At 45.9% G+C, this 6284-nt stretch overlaps 1 long non-coding RNA gene across 2 annotated transcripts; it reads right to left on the reverse strand.

Annotated features, from left to right (window-relative positions):
* Positions 1-2286: 2286 nt before the first annotated feature.
* Positions 2287-5564, reverse strand: LOC141374611 (uncharacterized). Of its 2 annotated transcripts, none has more exons than XR_012381631.1 (3): positions 5416-5564; positions 3556-3772; positions 2287-2607 (listed from the first exon to the last, which is right to left on the reverse strand). It is a non-coding gene; the product is annotated as an uncharacterized lncRNA (long non-coding RNA). The 2 variants fall into 2 exon arrangements; XR_012381627.1 differs by lacking the exon at positions 5416-5564 and adding an exon at positions 5102-5213.
* Positions 5565-6284: the final 720 nt, after the last annotated feature.

A 6284-nucleotide genomic window follows, 5' to 3' on the forward strand; every position in this document is an offset into this window, starting at 1 on the left:
GCATGGCTTTATATTCTCCCAGGCCTTTAGATATACCTATTTCCAGACATGTTTTCAGGATATATTTGGGGAGGCTGTGATTAAAGGGTATTTTTTTTTTTTTTTGGTATGGAATGGAGTCTGTGTCTCTTGACAATGATTTGAAAAAAAGAATAAAATCTATTTTACATCAACTGAATGTCTTTAATTGGGTCTTGAAGACCAAACAATTCCCTTCAAGACAGCTGGGGCTTTGGGTAGCCCCAAACCAATTAACTCAAATTATATAATTTTCCTCCCACTCCTACCCCCAAAGCTTGACTTGCCTATTTAGTAAAGAGGAGGATTAACGCAAGCACTAAGGAGTCCATTCTCTGGCTGCTTGGCACAATATGCTGAACTTCGTTCTGGGCCAGCGTGAAGCACCCTGGCTGGGAAGAAAGGAAAGGGGAGCTCAAGTCAAGCTGCCTCGTTGGTATGAGTCTCCTCTTTCTTGGGTTACAATGCAATTCAGCATCAATATATTACTAGATAACCACACAGCAGAAAGCATCCTAACCTTTAATGGAAACAAGCAATCTCTAGCCCTCCTAAACCTCTGAGAATGTGCAGGAGCTAATTAAGGCAACAAACTCACGAGGTGATCAGAGGAGACCAGAGAAATTTGAATAGTTATGGAGGAATCTGAATGGGTGTGTGTGTGTGTGTATGTGTGTGTGTGTGTATGTGTAAAGAAGCAAAGAGCTGTACTATTAATACATTTCATTTTTCTTCTCTTCCCAAATGGTTTGTTAGGGCTGGAGAAGCACTGGATTAAAGAATTTTGTAACAATTCCAAATGGATATTTTCCAAATTAGAAAAAAATCAATAATTAAAAAAGGGGAATAATACCCTGTATTACAACTATATCACAAATATGTTCAGTACCCTTTGTGACAGTACTGCTTAACTTTTTTTTTTACTATTTTTACATAAAATACTGCATTTTTGTGATCCTTGTAACAAGATACTAGACTCCTGCCTTGACCATTGTGAAATATAAATGCATTTAAAATAGTTCTAATAAGAAAGGGTAATTAACCTTGAGGCTGGCAGAATTCTTCAGGGAAGCGCTTTATGAGATTTTTTGGCCTTTGGAGTCTCAACGAGTACGTGCTGACCTTTTATGTGCCACAAAGAGTAGGTAAACAGTAGACCCTCGCACTCCTTTAGTGTCTCTTCTTTTCTGGGCATATAAAATACAGCACTGAAGTTACTCCAGTATTTTCTCCCATCTTTCTTTCTGAGATGACCCTCCCATGGATACTGTTGGCTTCTTCAACTACTAGAATTGAACAGCTTCATCCAATTGTCTTCCTTGGGTGTTCTGGGTCCTAGGAGTCAGCGTTCACATTTGACTTTTTGTCCACATGTCTGTCAAAAAGGACGATCTAGTGAAATTAAAGTTCACCAGGAAGCTGCAAACCCACTTCCTAAAGCTCTCATGGATGAAGTAGTATTTTGTCTTCTGTTGATGCCACCATTTCTCTAGGATTTTCTGAGATCTGGAAAAGAAATTCTAGAGAAACGTTTACTGGTTTCCTTTAGAAACTACTGATCATCAGTGTAAGACTCAGGGCTGGAGAACATGTCCCTTGGTCCTTTGGTCCATGGTACCCCCAACCAGGGCTTAGGCCTCCTCTGCCAACAGCCTCTGACTTTGGGGGAGTTGGATCCTGAAATTCAGGGGCCTAGAGTTCCACGACAGGTATTCAGCTAAGACCCAGAATATGGTTACCAATTCAATGGAAGATAACAAGCTTTCAAATTCAAATTCTGAGACAAACGTTGGCAATTACTTAATCCACTCTATCATTTTAAAGAAGGAGCCCCGTGGCACCCCGGAAAAGGAGGTGACCTGTTCAAAGTCACATGGTTACTTAGCGGTGCAGTCTGATTAGAGCTCATTTCTCCTGAGTCAGCTGAAGAACCGCCTCTCGCTACCCATGCTGACCACATCTTCATCCTAGAAGCATCTCATTTATTCTTCTGATGTTATAGATTGCTAATGGCAGGGGGAGCCGATGATTTACAGGCTGAGGTTTTACCCTGCTGCCCCTGGGTGCACAGTTGGCCTCTGTGGTCCGCTCTCTAAGGCAGAAAGCAGGCAGGGCCCTCAGGGCAGTGGCTCTCCATCGAATGTACGGGTGGAAGAGAAGACTGGCACTTCGCTTCAGGACTCTTCCCCCAAAATCAAGACACTATTCCCATTCCTTCTGAAAGTATTTTGAAATGGAAAATGTTTGACCACTCCTCTCCTGGCTTTACCTCCATGTGCTGTGTGTAATGATCCAGAGAGAATCAATTGGACACTGCATTTTAAAGATAAGGATTGGGATTTTACTTCTGGGTAACCTGGTGACCCCAATCAATCTCTGTCTCACAAACCCTCTGAAGATCTGATGCTCTGGTCTGCAATTAAGTCCCTGCTTCCAAGAATGGCAACAGATGTCGCAATCCAAACACCTTTATTAACTATTTATCTTCAGATGTGTATCAAGGATCTCTTGGCCAACAGAAACAGCAGACCACTCCATAAATGGAAAAATCACACTCTTTCATCTTCAAGCTCTTTAACTCTGCAATCCCTTTGAGAAGATAAAAAGAGATATATTAGGGAGGTAGCCAATGATATTTAATTGCTCAAAAAATTTGCCTTTTCTAATTGCTACCAATCCAGTAAAAATGCTGCTATTAAGTTGTATCCCCCAGTTAGACAAAGCATCAGGTGGTATGTCGGGTAAGCAGAAAACATAGCTAAAGTGACAATTTCAATGTTTGTGTTTTTCTTTATAACTTGGCATTATTCCATTTGCCAGACATTGGCCCTGTCTGAACCATGGCTTCAACACCATAAAGAAAGATCCTTGCCACCCACCTGTCTTGCAAGAATGTCATGAAGATTGTAAATGATGGTGGAGTACTTTAGAATGGAATACAAAGCCAAAATGTTCTAAGCAGGACTCTGTGTAGTCCTTTGTATTTGGGCTCATCAAGGTTTTGTTCTATAACTGACTTCTTGCCTGGAGCTTATTGAGGTTATTTTATAGGGAGGAAAATATACTGTTGTGGGGCCAAGGAAGCTGCTTCTCCCTGGATTTAAGTCACTGGTTAAACTGGCTAGATTCTTCTCACACAGGTAGGTGGAGTGGGCAGTCCTTTGCTTCAAGGGCAGAGGTGAAGTCACAGGAGGTTAATGAATTTTAAGCTTCTCATGGGCACAGGTCCTTCCAAGTTTTTCTCATTGCAATCTGTCTTCATAAAACTTGCAAAAATCAGATATTCTAACCACAATTGGTTAAGAACACTATTTCCACTCTGACTTCTCATCCATAGGGCTGTCAAATGGCATTAAAGTGGGTCCTGGAGCAATTGCACGCTCTAGCTAAGAGGACTTTGAGCTGGGGTGACCTCCGTTTGGGCTTCATGGAATGTATCTGTGATGTGCTGTCCTTCTTGTGTACAGTGAAGTTATTTCTAGCCTTTCTGATATAAAGATGACATTCAGGAATGCTTTCACTACTGTGCCAACTCACCTGCTGTGAGGACACAGAGCTGCAGACCAAAGGTCCAATCAATAGAGTAAACACTGGAGGTCTGGGGGGAATGGAGGAGAAGCAGGGTTTGCCAGGTATGGGCCTAAAGGCCAGCCTGCAGAAAGTGTGTCTAATCATCACGTGCATACAATGGGAAATAGAAGATTCCATTTCAATGATGTCCAGTGGAAGCAAATTCTCTCCTGTCAGGAATATACTAAATAAAAGCATTATTTATCATTATAAAGGCATCATATGTTTTTTCTTTTAAAATGAGACTTGTGTGAAATACAATTCATCACAATTCTGTGTCTATAGATGTGGACCTATAGAGGTGCTATAAAAAGCAAGTCTATCTAGTGAGAAATTGTGTTTCATGCATGGCAAACTCCAGTCAAGCATGCTAGAGGAAAGAGTGAATGATCTTTCTATTATGCTTATTAAACATAATTATTAATTAAGAAGGGATCAAAAAGTAGTAAAAAATGTAGGTTAAAAATATATATAAGTATAAGCAGGTAGTTACTACAAATGCAAAGTTGTCTTTAAGATTTTGAGTGTTGATGGCATTTACCAGCTTCCTAGATAAGTATCCATGTTTGTACCTAATTTCTTATTGGTAATCTTTTTCTCATAGAAGGCCCTCAAAATTCTACTTGCTTTAGCCTCCACCTAATGTGGATCTGTCCGGGGGTTGGGTATCTGGCAGCAAAGCTTACTCCTTCATCAAAGATTGATTCTTTAATCCCAGGGGACCTGGGAGGCCAACTATATCCATGCTCCTTGTGTCCCTCTGCTCCTTCCCCACCATGTTTAAGGTAATTAAGGCTTTGACATGAAACCCTCTGCCTGTGATCACAGTGCCACGAATGTCAGAAATTGGATAAATCCATGCATTAAGAAGAAGGGGTGCTGGGGCCTCCTGGTCACAGAGAGCAGCAGCAAAGAGACTGATGAGCAGTGGACAGATCCAGGTTGGTTCCAGGTTGGACTGCCTCTGGCTTACGGGTGACCTGGGGAAACTTCCCTCTTTGGGCCTTGGCCTTCCCGCTGGTGCAGGCCTAAAGGAGTTATCTTCCTATACTGGATAGCTAGGGAGGGCCTCTGTGATAAAGGGACATCCAAGCAGAAACTCAGAGGCAGTAAGGGAGTGAGTCATGTGGCTCTCTGGGGCTTTCCATGAAGACAGAACAGCAACTCCCCAGGCAGGGGTGTGCACGGCGTCTTGGAGGAGCAGTGGAAGGCCAGTGTGCTGGGGCAGAGTGAGCAAGGAGGAGAGAAGTAGGGATGAGGTCAGAGGCTGACACTGAGTAGAGGCTACGGGGGAGGGGGTGGATCCTCAGGGAGATGGGGAGCCACTGGAGCATATGAACGTTGGCGCCACATAACCTGACAGCTATTCACAACTCTCACCCCCGTTGCTGCGTGGAGCAAGGGTCAAGACCAAATAGGAATCCCCTGTAGTCTTCTCGGCGTGGCCTAAGCAAGGAGCCCACGCAGAAGGTGCCCAGGATTACCTCCACTCAAGGCACAACGTCAGAGATACCTGGGAAGGGGCATAGGAAGGCGGTGCTGGCTGGGACGGATGAACGGCCATTATCGAGCAGAGATGGCAGCCGGGGGAAGGTCAGTTTTGTAGAGGAAATGGCATCCGCAAAGATACAAAGCCTATGTTCATGTAAATGGCGCAGTGAGGTGACCCGGAAGGAGGCCTTTGGGCTCTGTGCCCGCAGATGAGCTACCACCCGCCCGTCCCTCAGAGTCCTCGTGGTTAAATGAGGGCGGCGGCGCCATCTACGTCGGTGGGGCGCTGCAACCAGACGGTGCTTGCGTGGTGCTTTGGGGGCACGGGGTCGCTACCTGCATGCCATTTTATGAAATGCCACAAAGTTCAGGGAGGCTAACCGCAGGAACATGAGGGGCAGAAAGGCAGGAAATCAGGCCGCAAAGGCTGCTTGAGGCCTCACAACGAAGAGCCTCGAGTGCCCACGCTGAGGAGACCCGGCGGAAGCACCCCCACCCGGTCTGTTCCGGGGAGGGCTTCCCAGACTTGCCCGGTCTGAGTCGCCGGAAGTGCTTACGGAAATGAGGTCCCCCAAGCTCCTACCCTGGGATGGGCCTCAGGGGATTGGACTTCAGCAAGGGTCCCAGGTGATTCTTACACTGGTGCAGCTTAAGCACTTTTCCCCCCCTACATCAGTGTGAAATGAGAATGTCTTCAACTGCCCAAGATGTGGCTGGCTCGACCGCAGAGCTGGCAACAGTATGCTCGGGCCCCCAGTTCTCATGCAGGCAGCACGCGCAGGGCAGAGCAGGAGTTGAGAGTGGGTGGAGGGAGAAGGCGGGGGGCCCGGATCGAAGGAGAGCTCTGGGGTCCTTTCGAGAGGCCAGCCTTCCCTCCGGGGGGGCTGCACTAGGCGGTGGCCTGGGCTTGCCTCCTCATCCTGGCTCCGACACCCGTGGGTCCTTGTGTGTCCTTGGGGGATTCTTGCCTCCTTTCTGAGCTGCAGCTTCCACCTCTGTTTAAGAATAAAAGTGTAGAGGGCCAAGTTGGGCAAATTCTAAAGTCCCTTCCAGCTCCAAGTTTATCTGTTTATCAAACAGCCTAATCTTTGCAAAGGCGCTTGCAAAGGCTACAGCCCAGCCCCGAGACAGCCTTTGCAAACTTTGCTGACAGACTCACGGCTTTTGGGGTTACACAAAGGGCACTGAATACCCCTGCCATCAAG

This window comes from Callorhinus ursinus, unplaced genomic scaffold (assembly GCF_003265705.2).
Source record: "Callorhinus ursinus isolate GAN/ISIS: 27379988/994484 unplaced genomic scaffold, GSC_fseal_2.0 scaffold1, whole genome shotgun sequence".
NCBI lineage: Eukaryota > Metazoa > Chordata > Mammalia > Carnivora > Otariidae > Callorhinus > Callorhinus ursinus.